Source organism: Choloepus didactylus, chromosome 3, assembly GCF_015220235.1.
Source record: "Choloepus didactylus isolate mChoDid1 chromosome 3, mChoDid1.pri, whole genome shotgun sequence".
NCBI classification, from domain to species: domain Eukaryota; kingdom Metazoa; phylum Chordata; class Mammalia; order Pilosa; family Megalonychidae; genus Choloepus; species Choloepus didactylus.
In genome coordinates, this window is record NC_051309.1 from 92,160,732 (window position 1) to 92,181,019 (window position 20,288).

The window sequence follows — 20,288 nt, forward strand, 5'->3', positions numbered from 1 at the left end:
ATAATGTCTAGCAAAATATTTCCAAAAGCTTCTCCAATACTTTATTATAATAATTATAAAATACAACTAGATTTTAGATTCTGATTTTAGATCCTCAAAAAGTACTGAACACATAGGTAACAGCAAACAATGATCCCCTATAGGTTTTTATTTTTTTTGTAGAAAACTAGAAATAGTTGAAAGTAGTTTCTGCCCTTTAGATATATATACAGGACACAAGCTATTTCTCTGGAAAAGGAAAATCTAATGACCATTATTAAAGTTAGGCAGTTTATAGTCCCATTCCAAAATTAGGTCATCTACATCCCTGGCCCAAGAATGAAAGTTGATTATCTCAACAAGGAATAAAAAGGAAACTAACATGGATTGCACCCTGAGTTCTGAGTACTTACAAAGCATCTAATTTCTGTCATAAATGACTTGCTAGTTTTCTATTTCTCTTTTAGAAAGGAAAGGAAATAGACTTTTTCCTTTTGATCTCCACCTGCGTGTTGTTGGTAGGTGGCATAACAGTTTGAGTGAGCTGAGGAAATTGTTGTTAAGAACTCGGACTAAGCTCTCAGCTCAGAGAGTTCCTGGTTTTTCGTCTCCTAATTTGCTAAAGAATGGTTCCCTCCAAGATGAACCTGAAATCTCACGGATATATCAAACCTGATACAGTAGTTTGCCTAGGCATCATTTATTCTTCAGCATAAATTAGTTTGAGTAACAGTCTATCTGCGATCATTTTTCAACATGTATGGTAATAATAGATTACCAATAAAAATGATAAAAATAACTAATGTTTATTGAGTGCTGAAACTCTGTCTTGTACCTGATGAATTACCAAACTAGAGTTAAAAGACAAGCAATATTAATAATGACAATATTACCAATCTCTAACCATGATCAGGTACTATGCCAGGCACTTCACATGCACTATTTTATTTAAACCTCAAAATAACCCTCTATGGAAGGTTATTTTATTAGATCCATTTTACTAATGAGGAAATAGAGGTACATATAGTTTCAATGATTTTCCCAAAATCATGTGTCTAAGACATACAAAAGTCAAAATTTTAAACCAGTTCTTTCAGAATCTGAAAACTTTTCTCTTATTTTACAGTCTTCTCCAACTAAAAATAATCCTAATGGAGGCATATCTTACTCATCTTCCTGTTCTCTTATATCATGGTGCTTTTATGTTGGGAAGGAGGCTAAATATCAAGAGGTCAAATGTGCTTGCTGTCGGAAGCCCCTTCCTAACAACCCAACCATGTGGTTTTTCAGTCCATGCTTGAATTCCTTTGATAAAAGAGAGCTCAAATTACCTAAGAAAACCAACTTTAGATTTCTGTATCTCTTACTGTTAGACAAAATGGGTTGTCTTGGGAGAATTAAAGAAATAAATGAAATGATCTTTTGTATAGTGTTTTACAGTTTACAAATTCCACATGCCTTATTTAATTTTAATCTCAAAATTTTCCTCTGTGTTAATTCAAGTATAGATTATTATTATCCCCATTTTACTGATAATGAAACTCTCGAGGAGATTAAGTGGCTTCATTAATTAATTCAGTCTATAAAATTTTATTGGTGCTTCTATATGTCTGGTACCTTCCTAGTTATTGGGGATAGAGAAATCAGATATAGAGCCACTCTTTAAGTATTTAGAGACCATGACATTCTCATGGCTCAAATTCCTCCAGTGGTGCTATCCTGCTTCCTTTCTTAGTAATAAATCACCAGAAAAATTCAAGTAGTACCCATTTTATCATGATTTTCTAAAGATTTCAAAGCTCCTGTAAAATGATGGTGCTCCCTGAGCATTTGTGGGAAGAATATTCCTGGAGCAATGAAATAACATATGTGTGTGTGTGTGTGTGTGTGTGTGTGTGTGTGTGTGTGTAGTTGTTAGGTCTGAAGTAGAACATTTATAATTTTGTGGCTTTGCAGTATAGTGAGCCTGTTATATAGCCAAGTCTGACAGCACATCACTTTTGCCCACATATCGTTGGCTGGAACTCAGTCACATAATCCCACCTAGATACATGAGTGTCTGGGAAATGAAATCTTGCAATGTGCCCAGGAAGAAAATGAAATGGTTTTAAACATAGTGATGGCTCTGCCTTACATTGATTTAAAAATTAATTATTAACATGATAACATTGCAGGAAAAAATCATATGGTTATCCTCTGAGACACATTAAAAACTGTTTGATAAAATTTAGCATCCATTCATGATTTTAAAAAAAAGTTCTTAGAAGACTGGGAATAAAAGGGAACTCTGTTAAAGTGATAGAGTATCTTTAAAAACAGAAAGCTATAATAGTCTTCATACTTAATGATGATACATTGAAAGCATCACCTTATTACCAGGACTAAGTTAAGAATATTTGCAATCATCACCATTTTATTAGTGGGTCTTACCAGGGCACAGTAAGATATTGAAAAGAAATAAACCATTTAAGGATTGGAGAAATATGTAGTTACACAACTGGCATTATTTCACACACAATATGCTTGTTTAGAAAACTCAAAATACTTTACAAATAAGAGAGTTTAGCAAGGTTTTTGTTAACAAGATTAATATACATTTCCACATACAAGCAGTAAACAGGAAACATTTTGAACACCATTTTTAAGAGAATCAAAGTATACAAAGTATACTACATTTTATGGGAAAATTATAATTATTTGTTGAAAGACATTTAAAATAACCTAAATAAATGGACATAGATCAGAAGTCTTATAACTGTAAAGATTCTGTTAATATTACAGGAAGGTTTAATATTTTGGGAAGACACCTTCATCTATGGATTCAGTGTAGTGCCAATAAATAACCTAATGGGATATTTTTTTAATTCAAATTTATTGAGATTGTTCACATACAGTCATCCATTGTGCACAATCAATTGCCCATGCATCATACAGCTGTGCATCCATTATTCCAGAAAGGACATTAAAATAAAAAAGAAAGCTGAAATCCTCCCATACCTCTAACAAGCCCCCTCCATTATTGACTCATGGTATTGGTATAGGACATTTGTTACTGTTGATGAAAGAATGTTAAAATACTAATAACTAGTACATGGTTTGCAATAGGTATATTTTTTCTTTATATACCCCTTCTATTATTAACTTCTAGTTAAAAAGTCATACATTTGTTCTAATTCATGAGAGATTTCTAATATTTGTACAGTTAATCATGGACATTGTCCATCACAAGATTCAGTGTTTATACATTCCCATATTTTAACCTCCAACTTTCTTTCTGGTGACATACATGACTCTGAGCTTCCCCTTTCCACCACATTCATACACCATTCAGCTGTTAGCTATTTTCACAATAACATGCTACCATCACCTCTGTCCATTTCTAAACGCTTAAATTCAATCTAGTTAAACATTCTGTTCATAATATGCAACTGCTCCCCATTCTTTAGCCTCGTTCTATATCCTGGTAACTTATATTTCATGTCTATGAGTTTACATATTATGATTATTTCATATCAGTGAGACCATACAATATTTGTCTTTTTGTGGCTGACTTATTTCACTCAATATAGTGCCCTCAAGGTTGCTTCATCAGCCTGTTTCTTTTTTCTTTTGTTTTGTTTTTTTTAAGACAATTTTGTTCACCCACCATATAGTTCATCCTTAGTAAACAATCAATGGTTCCCTGTGAAATCACATATTTATGCATTCACCACAATCACCACTATCTATATAAGGACATCTCCATTTCTTCCATAAAGAAGGAGGAAGAGTCAAAGAAGGTAGAGAGACAAAGAAGAAAAAGAAAGAAAAAAAAATGACAGCTAAAAAGCAACAAAAGGAAAGATAGAATTAAACTGAGGAACAATAAAAGAGTCAGACAACATCACCAATTTGCAAGAGTCCCATACCCCTCATATCCCCCTCTTATAGGCATTTAGCTTTGCTATATTGCCTTTGTTACATAAAGGAAGCATAACACAAGGTTTCTGTTAACTATAGTCTCTAGTTTGCATTGATTGTATTTTTTAACCAATACCACCCCATTTTTAACACCTCGCTAGGTTGACATTCATTTGTTCTTCCTCATGTAAAAACATATTTGTATATTTTATCACAATTGTTGAGCACTTTAGGTTTCAGTGAGTTACACAGTCCCAGTCTTTATCTTTCTGCTTTTCTTCTGGTGTCCCACATGCTCCTAACCTTCCTCTTTCAACCATACTCACAGTCATCTTTGTTTATTGTACTTAACTTTGCTGTGCTACCATCACCCAAAACTGTGTTCCAAACCTCTCACTCCTGTCTTTTCCTATCTGTCTGTAGTGCTCCCTTTAGTATTTCCTGTAGAGCAGGTATTTTGTTCACAAACTCTCTCATTGTCTGTTTGTCAGAGAATATTTTAAACTCTTCCTCATATTTGAAGGACAGTTTTGCCAGATATAGGATTCTTGGTTGGTGTTTTTTCTCTTTCAGTATCTTAAATAGATCACACCACTTACTTCTTGCCTCCACAGTTTCTGCTGGGAAATCTGCACATAGTCTTATCAAGCTTCCTTTGTATGTGATGGATTTCTTTTCTTTTGCTACTTTCAGGATTCTCTCTTTGTCTTTGACATTTAATAATCTGATTATTAAGTGTCTTGGCATAGGTTTATTCAGATCTGTTCTGTTTGGGGTACGCTGTGCTTCTTGGATCTGTAATTTTATGTCTTTCATTAGAGATAGGAAATTTTCATAGATTATTTCCTCTATTATTGCTTCTGCCGCTTTTCCCTTCTCTTCTCCTTCTGGGACACCCATGACATGTACATTCATGAGTTTCGTGTTGTCATTCAACTCTCTGAGACGTTGTTCATATTTTTCCATTCTTTTTCCTATCTGCTCTTTTGTGTGTAGGATTTCAGGTGTCTTGTTCTCCAATTCCTGAGTGTTTTCTTCTGTCTCCTGAACTCTGTTGTTGTATCTCTCATTTTGTGCCTTTCATTTCCATAGATTCTGCAAGTAGTTTTTTTCAAATTTTCAATTTCTACTGTACGTTCTCCCACTGTTTTCTTTATAGCCTTCATCTCTTTTGTTATATCTTCCCTGAACTTGTTGATTTGGTTTTTGATTTGATTTTGCATATGTCTTTGAAAATCTTTAACTGACTGTTTCATTAAAGTGAAACAACATCTCAACTGTATCTTTATTGAGGTGTAAGTTGACTGGGCCGTATCTCTGACCTTCCCAGTGTAGTCTATAGTCCTCTGTTGTCTAGGCATCTGGCTTGCCCGGTTACCCCAATCAGATTTTCCCAGACCAGAACAGGTTCAGAGCTCAGAATGGGATTATATTCAATTTCAAGTCTCCCTGAGGGTGAGTCTTGAGATTGACAGACTTTCCTGTGAGGTCTCTAGTCACTGTGCTTTTCCTAACCTGTCCAGCAGGTGGTGCCTGTCAACCTGTCATTCCTGACTGGTGTAAACAGGTGTGACCCCTTTAATTCTTAACTTCGATTGTTTCTCTTTTCACTGTTTCCCCTCAGGCCTTGGGGTCTGATTTCTGAGGGGAGGGCAGCCCTTGAGCTGGGCCCTACCTCCTTCCTCTTAGGGAAGATACACCCCCTTGGAAGCTATCTTCTGCATTTCAATAGTTTCTTTGTCTCTCTGACTCTGTTAACTCCACCCCTGTCTGGGTCAGAGTGCTGTGAACTGAAAATGGCTGAGGCTACACTGAGCCACTCAGGTTGAGAGAAAAAGGGAAAGAAAGCCCCCTTCAGAGCCAGTCCATGCCCCCCCCCCCAATTTCACCCATCGGTTAGACAGAGCACTTGGTCTTCTGGGCTTCCCCTCCTGGGGCAGAGGAGTTTTCTGGCTCTCTAAGGTTAGTCTCTAAAAGTCTGTATTTTTTTTTTCTTTTTTTTAGTTAATTTTTTTCCTCTCCGTCAGCCCCACCTCCTCTCCACTGGGAGTGACCTCAGGGTACTTTGCTGCTTGTCTATGTCTGTAGCTTGTATTCAGGAGTCCAAATTTGTTAATTAAAACTGGAGTTGGAGCTGGACTGAGCTATATTCACTTGCTCACAGAATGCTGCTTTCTCCCACAGGGAGGTCCATGCAGCTCAGCCTGCCATGGGGGGAGGAGGCTCCTCGCTTGGATTCGTAGTTTTTACTCACAGATTTTATGCTGTGATCTCAGCCTTTCCACCCAATCCAGGTTGGTGTATGATGTGTGGACAGTCATAGTTGCCCCCAGCAGTTGTTACAGAATATTTACTAGTTATTCCTGGTTATTTATTAGTTGTTCCAGGGGACTGACTAAATTCCACTCCTCTCTATGCCACCATCTTAGCTCCTTCTTCCCAACGGGATATTTTGAAGGAGAGTATTGACGTGCAGGTCCTAACTTTATGTGGAAGTGCAAAGAGCCAAAAATAGTAAAGACATTTCTGATGAAGAAGAGCAAAACCAGGAGACTTGCATCACCAGATATGAAAATATAATAATAGATATAATGTGGTATTGGTGCAGGGGTAGACAAATTGGTCATTAGAACAGAATAAAGAGGTTAGAACCAGAACCTCACATATATCAAACGTAATTTGATGGTAGAGCTTGCATAGAAATATAAGTTGGAGAAGAATGGACTCCTCAATAAACAGTTCTGGGATCTTTGTTCTCCCTTTCTACTAAGTCATTCTCATCAGAAAATAATTATGCTGTATTTATTACATCTTCTAAAACAAAATAAAGCAAAATATAAACACCTTGGTTCTGCATCCTTCTTTAATTACCAACTCATATATCTCATCCCTTTCACCTCAAAACTTTTTCAAATGTTATCTCTAGTGACTGTCTTCACTTTCCCATTTCAGGTTCTTCCTTCAACCCATGTGAATTGGGCTTGCTTTTCCACCACTCCATTGAGACTACTATCGCCAGTGACCTCCTTCTGGCCAAATCCATTTATCAGTTCTCAGTTTCTGTTATCACTTGCCTGCTCAGCAGCATTTGATACAGATAACCTTTTCTTGTAACACTTTTCCCTCATGGCTTTCATGATACTTTGCCCGCTCTACTTCCTTACCAACCCCTCTTCAGTCTACTTAGCGCACTCCCTCTCTTCTGTAGATTCTCTAGATGTAGTTGTGCCATGAACATCTTCCTTCGGCTGGCATCCTACCTTAACTGGTCTATACATTCTCTCTAGATTCTTCAATTAATTTCATGACTTCTAATACAATTTAGAGTCTGAAGAATCTCCAAACCAAATCTGCAGAATGGATCTGGTTCTGGAAATTCAGACGCATATTTCCAACATCCTGTTTGTCATTTTCCACATGTCTAATAGGCATTTCAAACTGAATATAACTTAAACTGAACTCTTAATTTCTCCCCAAATCTTGCTTCGCCCCATCCCCCTTCTTTCCCATCATATAAATGTCACCTTCTACCCAGTGCTCTTATGCTCAAAAAAATATTCTTGTTTTCTCTCTTTCTCTAACTGAACACACTGCCAACTCTTATTTACCTTCAAAACATATTCCAAATAATTCTACTTTTTCTCATTTTAATGGGTACCATCTTCTCTAGTGTGATCTACTCTGGGATTCTGCTTCTACTCTCCACAATCTGTTTTCTGTGTAAGAGCCAGTGTCCTTTTAAAAATATAAATCAGATGATGACCTGCTTAAAATGCTCAAGTGGCTTCTCATCTCATGAGGAATAAAATCCAAACACTTAACCTTAGCTTATAAACCCAAACTTGATCACCTCTATCTTCCGGAGACATCATTAGTCTCCTCTTCATCATTTGGCTCTTGTTTAACCTTCATGTAAATGGACTTTTAGCACTTAGCTAAAATGGCACCTGCTCAGAGAGGGCTTCTTTGACCAACCAATCTAAAGTATCTGTTTAGGCCCTTTCAATCACACCACCCTTTTAAAATAACTGCACAGCACTTGACATTATCTAATGATTCCCAATGTTTATTTATTTCTTTATTTATATGTGGATGTTTGTGTTTCTTCCTTCATTGATAAGCTCCATGAAAGCAGAGACCTTGTCTGCTTTCTGTGCTGCTGTATCTGCAGCCCTCAAAACAGAGTCTGACCTACAGAAGGAATGCAATAAAAATTCAGGCTGACTATGACTGTAACATTGTCTTAATATCTGTGTGCTGGAGTCATGTGTTTTGTGAGAACACTTTCTTTAATGTAACAAATCAATATGTGTTAAAATAGCTATTTACAAACACCACAAAATAATAAATTTTCCTCCATGTATTCTAGAAGTAGGAAGATTTTTTAATTAATTTTAACTATTGCTGAATTAAGCTATACTTTAAGACTGCCATATTAACTATCTCTGGTTGGCTAGAAAAGGAAGAATTATAAATATTTGGAATTAAATCACTTTGCTTCTTAATCATAAGGTTCAGTCAATATTGTTAAGATAGAAAAAGAAATCAGTGGCATTTGAGTAGCTTGGGGCAGGAGCCAGTAACAAACATATTGTATGAGAGCAACTATAAAATTAATAGACCCTTCAAAAATAAAAATGTTAGACTTTTGGATCCAAAAACTTTACTCACTGATATTTTCCCCTCAGTTGATTTTACTAAGCAAGAAAAGTGGTTATTTGCCACAGAAGGCAAAAATTAAATTAAAAATAAAAGTATTCCCATATTTATATAAAGTATAAATTATTATTTTTCTTTCTCAAAGAAACTTGCATATGAAACAAATTCCATAAAAATTGTGCCCAGGGTTATGTTTCCTGAAGTTTCCCAGTTCCCAAGTTGGTGCCTCCATACAATTAGAATAACAAATAGCCCACTGGCCATATCTTTAATGCTGTAAATTCACTCAAAACAACTCTTTATTATACAAAACTTACTTTTTATACTTAATTAAAGCAATATACTTACTATGTAGAAATTCTGGGGAAGAAAGTATAAAGAATAAAAAATAATTCAACTGTATAGAGAAAAGTATTATTAACATTTTGTTAAAATTTGTCTCGTTTCTCAGTATATTGTTTTAATTTGTGACTAGATAAAATATTCATATGGTTTCAAAATCAAAACAATTTATTAAATTTTACATTGAAAAGTCTCACTTCCCATCCATCCTGCTCCTACCCCTCCTTGTCTTCCTGCAGGTAACTAATTTTATTAGTTTCATGTGGATTATTTCTATGATTCTTTATTATGTAAATAAAAGCACATATAGATATATATTCTTCGTTTCATCTCTTAAGTAAGATGTAGGCTACTGCATGCCCATTTCTAAACTATGCTTGCTTCTCTTTATAATAAATCCTTCAGAGGGCTTTCTCATTCTATTTTTATAACTGCATAATATTCCATTGTGTGGAGGCAGCATAATTTATTCAACCAATTCTTAATTAATGGATGCTTGGGTTGTTTCCAATCATATTGTTACAAACCTTGCAAATAGTCTTGCAAAAGAGTCATTTATTATGTAGGTGGGTGTGATAAGTATTGCTAAACCACCCTCTAAAATAATTGTACTACTTTGCCCTCTTACCATCAATAAATGAGGGTGCCTAATTCCCTTAACAACAGAATATGTTGGCAGCTTTTTATTTTTGCAGAAACATATGTCTTTATACATGTAAATCACACATTACATGTGCAATTTCCACACCAAGTATCAAGGATTATATCAAACAAGATAGACTGTAGGTCAAAAAAGTAGAACTCCAAAGAAAGTAGGTGTACTATAAGCCAAAGGAGAGATTCTTTGTTACAAGTTCAGAGTGTCAAAAGCAACAGTGTATTTAAGTCATAAGTTGATTTCTTCCTTCTTAAGACATTTTTTTATCCCAGGTAAACTTTCCAATTTTAAGAATCAAATATATGGAAAGTTATTTAACTATGAAGTAATTTTACTTGATTTTTTAAAAAATTAGCATTGTATTCAGTATCCCAGATTATTTTGCACCTTAGACTCCAACTAAGGACCTAGGCCCTTTCCACTTTATTTTTTTTTAATACACAGAGGGGCTATTAAGACAAAGGGTTAAGTTAGGCCATATGAGTTATTATAATCAATTTTTTGGTCCATTCATGCTGGCTTATTAGACCCTTCACTTTAGGTTTCTAGATTTTCCCATAACAAATAATATGTAGCTATAACTGTGGATTGCTTTACACATGTCATAGCAAGACATAACTAAGCTTCAAAAACCTTTTTTTTTCTTTCTTTCTTTCTTTTTTTTTTTTTTTTTTGTACTTCCTCTCCCACTGCCATATACTCTGCTTTAAACCTTTGGTGTTTACCACTTCTTGAGCAGCTGTCATTTCCTAATTGAGAAATAACAGTTTCTCAAGTTGTAAAATGACATTTATCATCGGACACTAAAAACAAAGTTCCAGTTATTGGTTCAGAAGGGTTAGGATATGAACTCAGGCTTCCCCAAACAAGAACACTTGATCTTGCCACAGAGATTCTGCCCTGGGGTTCCAAGGACATGAATGTGATACTGATTTCATTAGTTTCCTTCTATTGGGGTATAAAGGTTTGGGTGAGGAGTGCCTTGCACACAGTACGTTCTCCCCCCAAATCATTGGCTAATCAGAAGTTAGGCACCACTATCAACACTTGAGAATCAGCAGCAGACTCTTTTAAAATCTCAGCTGTTACCAGGCTCTTCCCTGAGGCTCATTGAAAGGTTGGTTTCACGGTCTCCATATGGAGAGACTGGCTGCTCTAACAAATTGCCACAAAGTGACTTAAAACAACAGAAAGTTATTCTCTCACATTTCTGGGAACCAACAGTTTAAAATCAAAGTGTTGGCAGGAGGGACCATCTGCATAATTTAAAATAATCTCCCTATGCCACAATCCTTAATTTAATCATGTGTGCAAAGACCATGTCTCCTGTAAGGTCACATTTACAGGTTCTGGGTATAGGACTGATATCTCAGGGTGGCCATTGATGTGCCTACTACACAATATTTGGACAAATTCTAGGACTCTTGTCCACAGTCCTTACGGCAAGGCATAAACCTAAGCTTGTGATTCCAGAATGCCCGCATCCAACCCCACCTTCCCCTGTCATTTTTTCTTTGCTTTAAAAATATACATTTTTTTCTTAGTATGTAAGTCACATGTGTGCATTATTTTAACATTTAAAAAATAGGGAATACTTAGCAAAATAAAAATCATCTATGACCTGCTATACAAAGATAACCTGTATGAACATTTCCAGTTTTCTAAACCTTTTGGCTTCCTCAGCACATAAAAATAGATCATAAAGAAATGTTTGATGAATAAATAAATAAGTGAATGAACTAATAAATCAAACACACTGTAGCTTTCCATTATTCTTTCTGTATCTAAAGAGTTATGGTAAGGCTCCCAGGGGTCAAATTGCATATGTGCAATTTACCAACTGCATGATGCTCAACTTATTTATGCTTCAATGTTTCCTTCTGTAAAAGGGAAAGTCACAATTGTATCTCTGCATAGCGTTCTTCTGAAGATTAACATGTACAGCACAGTGCTAACACATAGTAAATGTTGGTGGAAACTAGCTGTCATGATTCAGAGATGGAAAGGGAATTTCACTCTAAGGGAAGAACTTGGATTGGAAATTGCTGGGAGATGGATTTTGTGTCAACATTTGGAATTATTTTTCTCCCAATTAACATCTTTCAAAAATGGCATAGGGTACTTTAAGGAAGATAGTGATATTTTTCTGGCAAATGCTGACTTGTAGTGAAATTTTTGCAAGATTCATATAATAGACATGGATTGAGAAGGGTAACTTCTAAAATCTCTATAAAATTTGAGTGTCTGTGATTATAGAATTTTGGTTTTGGAAGTATGTCTTCTTTTCCCACTTTTCCAACTTGTTTTTCCCTCTTAAAGAGTCTGCATTCTCCAATTAATCAAAAACATGTTGACAAATAGGGATGGCCCAGATACTGCTGGAATGGTGAGGGCTATGTTCCCAGGGAGAACATTTATGCAGAAGGACTCCATCGAGAGGAAATTTATGTTCTTTTTCTGTTTTGTCCAAAGGGAGAGGTCACATGGAGTAAGGCATCCTTGCGTCTGAAAAGAAAGGGTTAAAATCTTTGAAATAAATTACAGCAAAACACTATGCCTATTTTTCTCCAACAAAATTCTATGCCTATTATTCTCCATCACATCTAATGCTATTTTGTTATCCTCCTAAGATCTGAACATATGTAATAATATTATGCAAATGCATATTAAAATTAAAATTAACCCAAAATGACACTGCTACTCAATTGCTACTTCCTCAGTTTATAATATAAAATAGCAAAATGAGAAATCTACATAGAAAATTTGTTTCTATTTATTCAGTAATTATAAAGTAGTCTCATGCTATTACATTTGTCATTGCTAATTTAAATGATTTGAAAATATCACTGGTATTATTTTCTTTTGGGCATTTTATTATCTGAGGAAAAATAGTACGTTTTTTCCTGTGTGAAGCTTTATTATTATTTTTTTTTGCTATTTTTTATCAGGTGATTTATGACCTGTACCCTGTGTGAAGCTTTATTATTATTATTTTTTTGCTATTTTTTATCAGGTGATTTATGACAATGCTTAGGTCTTTGTTCCCCAAATGGTTTTCATGTCAGAATTATTTGGGTAGATCCTCAATTATAGAAATTTGTAAGTTTCCCATTCTGTTTTCCCTCCCTCGCAACACCAGTAAAATAAAAAATTGGGGGTGGGGTTCAGGAATCTTTGTAACTAATTTCAGAGGTTAAGGGGGAACTCAACAAATCTTTATAAAACGTGTTCAAATATCTTTAAATAGGAATAATTTCTTAGAAATGGAAACATTAATTGTGTTAAAAACTAAACTCCTTAAAGCAGAGGGTATGTCCACATTTGCACTTGCTTATTTATTTTTTGTTCAAACAAACATGTATTATGAATCAACTGTGCCAGCACTTTGCTAGGTGCTCCCTGAGCCTCATTTTCCTCATAAAATGAAAAAAAAAAAAAAAAAAAATCTGCATTATAGAATTGTGGTGCGAGTTAATGAGATGATGCATAATAAAGCATTTAAGAAAGTGACAGCAGTCAAGATATGTTAGAAATCATCATTGTCAACCTGATCATTATGTCATTGTTATTTCTTAGGATGATTGTTAGAGTTTTTCCTGTTTTTGTTACTCTAGCTTCCAAACATGATGGCCAGTAAAAATTAAATTTTCTAGTTAATCTCCCTATTTACTCAACTAGATAATAATACTTGCAGATATATATTGAACACTTAGAGTAATAATCTCATTATTGGGGGGTTAGCAAAATATGTGTCCAAAATATCTTTGAGGCTCCTGGGATATAAGAAAGTTGTGTTTTGTTTTAATATTAAAACCAGCTAATAAATATTCTATGTACCAGGCTTTTTTTTAAAATAATATTCTCATATGTTATGCATATATTAGCTCACAGCAACTTTGTGAAGCAGGTTCTGTTTTTATCCCATTTTAAGGATGAAGAAACTAAGGATAGGGACGATAAATATCTTGAGTGAGGTCATGTGGCTGGTAGGTGATAGAGCTGGAATTCAAACCTAAGCAGTTGATTCTAGAATAGAATTACTTAACCGCAAATTACAGTGTTATCCACAAGTTGTATGTCCAGAGCACTTGTGGATACAATTTTAAATTTTTCATAAGCATATGATATTCTCTGTTTCCTTTTCATAACAGAGGCTTACTTACAATTCTTTCTTCATAATCTGGTCTTCTGTTTCTAATATCCAGGAGTGCAAGAACAATAAAGTCCTGCCTTTCTCACCATTGTATTTTCTGTGCCTGGGACAGGACCTGGAAAACGCTAAGTACTTTTTGATAAATATTTGTTAGACAAATTAGTGAAATTACTTTCTATGTAGGAAAAACATCTAGCCAACCTATGATGCTCTAATAAAAACTGTTGAATTATATTTATTTTACCTTGACCTGATTTTCAAATCTCTAATCTCATTAAAAATACACGTATATTGTCAAGCTGAGACTTTGTCTGGTTCCTACTGCTTCTCTTGATCATTGTGCATGTTGGAAGAAAGCTCATCATTGTGCTTATGAAACTAACAAAGCTACTGCATAGGCATATATTTTTGCAATCCAAATTTCAGAGATTCCAAGCCTATTTTATGCAGCTTCTAGCTTTACCCAAGATCTATGGTTTTGACTCATCTGATGTTAACTACAGATGAGTTTCTTTTTTAATAGTAATTTTAGCTAAAAACAAAATACTAGTATGGTAATCATTTATTTTGCTTTTGCCAACTCTTAGCTGTTCAACTATGAAGGATTTTGAGCTTATCATATGTTGCTCCATTTTGAAGTTTTAAAGATTCTTTATAAAAGGGATGTTCCTTTTTGGAGTAAAAATAAATGTTACTCAATTCTGAATAAGCTGATTAATTAACACCATGAAATTATTGCCATATGTGCTGAATGCCTATCAAAAACATTAAACCTGCTTCTAATACTTAGGCTGCTTATTTCTGATCATACAAAATTTGTGATGGGGCATATTGAACATCATGAGAGTAATATGCCCTTCTTTAGAAAACTTGGAGCACTTGCTCTCTTGATATTTTGTCAGTAAGGATTTCAGCAAGAAACAAATGTCTCCACCTCAAAACGGAGAATTGAAGACAGTGTAATAAAGAAACCATTTATAAAATGTTGGAAGGATTAACAGAAACCAACAGATCATGGAAGCACCCTGAGGCAAAATATTGGGAGGAAACCATAACCACCCTTAGCTCTACTGGAACTGGAGGAAGCCTACTGCTTCAAGAAAGGCAACTTGTAGACGACACGGCCTAAAGTAGCCAAAGCAACTAGAATCAAATCACTGCCTAGCAAGAAGAGAGCCAGGATACCTTGACTTCCCTCTTTTGCAGCCTTCTGATCTCCTGCTGTGGAGATCTCCAAACACAACCCAAAGTCAGAGGGTAAGAGTCTGGTTCATGCATTTCCTTGGGATACAGAATAGGAAGAAGGGTAGAGAGAAAACATAGAGGGGCAAATAAAGAATATCCAGCATAGCTACCAATAGAAGTTAAAGAATATCACAGGGTTTTGGCCCAAGTACATGGATCTTGTGGAGCTTAAATCTTCCTGATTCCCCATATCAAACAAAAGGCATCACACTTCTTCTAGATAGACAGTGGAGAAAAATTGAAGTCATCTTTGACTCTCCCTTCACTTTCATTCCTTTATTTAAGCTATGACCAGATTCTTTGCACATTTTTTAAAAAAAATACGTCTCTAATAATGCATCTCTAATGCAAATTTACTGCCATCTACACTGCCAACACCTCTGTAGAGGTCTTGACTTTGCCATCTTTTGTCAAAATTATCAGTCATGGTAACAACTTGCTGAGAGGCTGATATTCCTGCATCTACACCTGCTTTCCTCAAGAACCAGTCTGGATGATCGTTGCTATGGATATCAAATGCAGCATCCTCTGCCTAGTTGTCTTTGTTTTCCTAAACTGCCATCTTAAATCCCCCAACTGGTTTTGACATTAACAATAAAAATTTATCAACTCACAGATTCAGAGGCCAGAAGTCCAACATCGAGATTTTGAAAAGTCTTGCTTTCTCCCCAAAGACTGTAGCATTCTGGTGCTGGCTTGCAAAAATTCTCAGGATTCCTTGGTTTGCGTCTCTGCCTCAGGTCACATGGCAAGGTCCTCTCCTATCTGGTTACTGTGACTTCCAGGTCATCTGTATAAGGCCTCCAGTAATCCAGATTGAAACCCACTCTCATTCAATTGGTCCACACCTTATCTAAAAATAACTTCTTTAAGAGGTCCTATTTACAATGGGTTCTCACCACAGGAATGCAGATTAAGATTAAGAATTTGTCAAAATCGGAGTATATAATTCAATCTACCATACTAGGTTAGACTTTCCACAGCATACCCTCAACATAACCAAAAGTCTTTACTTCCTAATTATTCTTCTACATGAACTTTCTCCTTATTCTGATGTGCTCTTCACATATGACTAATTCCTGCTTGTGGTGACACTATTTCCTTCACTTTTGAAGACTACTCCTAGCTCTCTAAATCTTAAAACCCGATTTCTTCTTCAAAACCATTTTCTTCATAATTATCTTTTCTATCTAATCAGACTGCCCTTTTGACCCTCTCTTCTTAATTATATTTGTTTGCTTTTCAACCTACTTTGGCACTTACTTATTCTATAGTCATGTAACTGTGAAGTTACTGTTGTATTGAGAGTGAAATTTCTTTTTTCTTCTGCATATCTCACATCACCCAAGATGATTCTAGAAATAACATCTGACATATGATAGTCTCTTGATAAATTGCCTTTTAATTAGATTGGGAACTTGAATTATACTTACTTAATACATGATTGCTTGTATGTTTGGGCTAATTTAGAGCAACTTTGGAAGAATAAACCAGGCCCACACAGACATAGAACACGCATATTGGCTACCAATTCCTCTCTTAGGTATTTGTCCTAAGGAAATAAATTAATGAGGAGCTCAAAGATTTACCTTAACAGATGTTCATTAAAATGTTTCTTATAGTAACACTTACAAAAAACCATAAAGAGTTACAGCAATAGAGGATGTTAAAGTATACATATTCAGGCAAGTACTATACTATCCTACTTTTTAAGATGATGTAGATTATTGCATTGGCATAATAAAAGTAAGTTACTTTTAAGTTTTAATGCAGCTTATAAATATCTGTTTATTTTGATTACTTGTGATTTTTTTTGTAAAAATTAGAGAATATGTTTATACACACATATACCTAAATACATGAAGATATGGGGAGATGTGCATGGTGTCAATATTGTTTCTCTATGGAGGAAAATTATAGATATTTTTATTCATCTGAATTTTCTAGCAATAAAAATGTTGCTGAATAATTTGAAAATAACTGTTGCAATTAAGACACTTCCTTTTATTATGGACTTTAACCACATGGTTTCTATACAATGAGATTAAGTTAACCATTTCAATTAAATGATTTTAATTTTACCCCATGAATGATTTAGTGAATTATCGACAGTAAATGTTTATAAATGACAGTATAGCTTATCCTAAACATTGCATTTAACTATTATTTTTCCATCACAATTTGTTTGGAAAACTGTCAAAATATAAAACTTTTATAATGGCAAATTTGAAAATGAAAATTAAAGTTTCAGCAGAAGTAGCTATTTGACATGTACACAAAAGACAGTAAAAGATAGCATTACCCTGAGTCTTTTCATTATTATAATTACCAAGTGAGGCAGTTTGGGATTTCACGGATGTGTTTGTTTATGCAGGCAAGTGGCTTGTATTTGACTTATATGGTACATGTATAGTGTAAGATCCCTACGATAGCCTGAAGACATAGAACTAAACAGGAGCCATACACACACACATACATCACATATACGCATACATATACACATGCATAAAATGAATACAATATTTGTCTGGAAGATTAGATGCTATGTTATAAAACTAAGATAAATAACAAATTGAATTAATTCACTAAATCATTTCAGTAAGCAAAATAAACTCATGTAATTGAAACAACTCATTGTATTGCCTTGTATAGAGAATGTGTAGATTAGACTAGTACTTAAGGAAAGGTCTTAATTATAATGGATACTTTTAAAGTATTTAGTAAGTCTTAAAAAATCATTGAAAATCTATAGTAAGCAAAAAGGAACCCAAAGCCAGAAAACACTAGATACAGTGAGAAGTAGGAAAATTTACTTTCTGGAGGAAGAAGACAAAAGCAGTACTCAAACATTTCACCTTGTAAGACTTTGAGGGAGAGGAACACTTCTAACTACAATTCCTTAGGTTTTAGTTAAGAACTTATCACTCTAAGCCCAGAAGGAGGGATGAAGAGATGACTGTAATTTTCTGTGCTGAACAAGGTAGAATGAAAGTTGAGTAAAATACAATTTTAGCTAAATATTGTATCAAGCTGACTAAAATGGGCACTATAATATAGTAGACAAAACCATGGGCTTTTGAATCCAGCATGCATGGTTTTGAATTTTGGCTTTACTACATTAACAGTGCTCATTCATGCAACAATACACTTTTTTAGCTTTTACTATATTCCAGGCAAAAATGTAGGCCTTGTTGATAAATTAGGGAGCAAAATACATATTATATTTGCTGCCTTACAGTTTAATGAGGGAGACAGATGTTCATCAAATAATCTTATAAATAACTTAATTACAAATAGTAGTGAATCTGTCAAGGAAAAGTACAGGAAACTGTACAAATGTATTTTAGATGTAGTTGATCTGAATGTAGTCCTAAGTTAGATGGGAGCATGATGTCATTTATAGAAGGGCAGTTGGCTGAATCATAGAAAGTGAGTGTAGAAGTGGAAAAATTAGCTTAGAGATCACCCACAGTTTTATCCTAGGACAAATGAAAGCCATTGAATATTTTTAAGCAGGAAAGTCACAAGATCACATTTCTGTTCCTAAAGATCACTCTGTCTATTATATTACAAAAAAAAAAATTGGATTGGAAGTTGGTAAAGTATTGTGAGGAATTCAGTGAATGATGTTTGAAATAGTCGAGACAATAGTTGAACTAGGGAGTGGTGGTAATAGAGATAAAGGGAAATGGAGATGTCACAGTTGCTTTAAGGCCCTGCATTGGCTGTGGGAATAGAGGGAAAGTAGAGATTGTCAAAATCTTACATTTCTGTCTTTTTCAATTGCTTGGTAGATGGTGCCATTCCGTGAACTAGGGAATGCATAAAGAGGACCAGATTTACTTGCGTTTTAATTTGGGCACATTGAGATTAAGGTGTGTTTGAGACATCCAAGTGGAAATATCAAATAAGTTTGGATATAAAGGTCTGAAGTTCAGAGGGATGTTCTGAGTTAGAAACAAATCTGATATCCACTGGCTTTTGGTTGAGCATACAAGTCATAGGCATGGATAAGATAGCTTAGAGGAAGAGAGTATAGAGTCAGAAGAGAAAGAGTACTTGAAAAAAGTTTTGAAAACTCTAATATTTAAAGGTCAGTTAGAGAAGGAAGAGCCAGCTAAAGAGACTGAGATGACAGAGAAGTAAGGGAAAAACCTAGAGAAAACCAAGATACCAAGGAAAGAAGGTGCTTTAAGAAAGAGTGGCCACTCTATCATGGGATTTGCCCTTCTGAAGCTTGTTACTGCAAAGGAGAGGCTAAACTTGCATATAATTGTGCCTAAGAGTCTCACCCTGAGTACCTCTTTGCTGTTCAGATGTGGCCCTCTCTCTAACTGAGCAGGTGAACTCACTGCCCTCCCCGCTACTTGGGACCCGACTCCCAGGGGTGTAAATCTCCCTGGCAATGCAGGATATGACTCCCAGGGATGAATCTGGACCTGGCATCAAGGGATTGAGAATATCTTTTTGACCAAAAGGGGGATGCAAAATGAGACAAAATAGTTTCAGTGGCTGAGAGATTTCAAATGGAGTCGAGAGGTCACTCTGGTGGACATTCTTATGCACTATATAGATAACACCTCTTAGGTTTTAATGTATTGGAATAGCTAGAAGTAAATACCTGAAACTATCAAACTCCAACCCAGTAGTCTGGACTCCTGAAGACAATTGTATAACAATGTAGCTTGCAAGGGGTGACAGTGTGATTGTGAAAACCTTGTGGATCACACTCCCTTTATCTGCTGTATGGATGGATGAGTAGAAAAATGGGGACAAAAACTAAATGAAAAATAGGATGGGATGAGGAGGGATGATTTGGATGTTCTTTTTTACTTTTGTTTTTTGTTCTTATTCTGATTCTTTCTTATGTAAGGAAAATGTTCAGAAATAGATTGTGGTGATGAATGCATAACTATATGATCATACTGTGTGCAGTTGATTGTACAACATAGACGATTGTATGGTATATGAATATATTTCAATAAAACTGAATTTAATTGGAAAAAAAAAAAAAAAAAGAGTGGCCAAAGGTGTTGAATGGTGCTGGGAAGGCAAGCTGGTCAAGGATTGAAAATTGTCAAGAATTCAGCTTGTTAGAGTCATTTAAGTAGGATTATGGGTACACAACCCAGGCTGCAGTGGGTACAGATGAAGAAATAGGTTCAATGTAGACTACTTTTGGCTAGGCCAGGAGAAATATAGAATGATAGCGAGAGGGGAGATGGAGTCAAGGTGATTTTTAAAATGGGATAGACTTTTAAATATGTCTCATTACTGATGGGAGTGATCCACTAAAGAAAGAAAATTTAACAGAACAAGAGAGAGAAGGGGTAATTAAGAAAATACTTATTA

At 35.1% G+C, this 20,288-nt stretch overlaps 1 protein-coding gene across 9 annotated transcripts in view; it reads left to right on the plus strand.

Moving 5' to 3' along the window:
• ARHGAP24 (Rho GTPase activating protein 24) overlaps positions 1-20,288 on the plus strand; it is a 551,069-nt gene that overhangs the window by 220,437 nt on the left and 310,344 nt on the right. Inside the window, exon 1 of one of the 9 annotated variants that reach the window (XM_037830170.1) lies at positions 17,099-18,811. The exons of 7 other annotated variants lie outside the window; for them this stretch is intronic. The gene's annotated coding sequence lies outside the window, so the exon portion shown is untranslated. Of the gene's footprint in view, positions 1-17,098; positions 18,812-20,288 lie in introns of those variants that run through there. One more of the 9 variants, XM_037830178.1, reaches the window with a different exon arrangement.